Source organism: Camellia sinensis, chromosome 15 (assembly GCF_055761805.1).
Source record: "Camellia sinensis isolate YWXY chromosome 15, ASM5576180v1, whole genome shotgun sequence".
NCBI classification, from domain to species: domain Eukaryota; kingdom Viridiplantae; phylum Streptophyta; class Magnoliopsida; order Ericales; family Theaceae; genus Camellia; species Camellia sinensis.
Genome location: NC_138975.1, coordinates 76,917,501 through 76,917,777, shown reverse-complemented (window position 1 = coordinate 76,917,777; position 277 = coordinate 76,917,501).

Genomic DNA, 277 nt, shown 5'->3' with positions numbered 1-277 from the left:
TGGCATGGCATGTTGGGCAACGCAGTAGCATGACATGAGGGCCGAGCCCGTGGCATGGCATTCCGGCCTTGGCATGCTGGGCAACGTTGTGGCATGGCTTGCGGGCCGAGGCCGAGGCATGGCATGTTGGCCAAGGCTAAGGCATGGCAAGCCGGGCAACACGGTGGCATGGCATGTTGGCCAAGGCTAAGGCATGGCAAGCCGGGCAAGACGGTGGCATGGCATGCTGGGCAACGCGGTGGCAAGGCATGCGGGCCGAGGCCATGGCATGTCATGT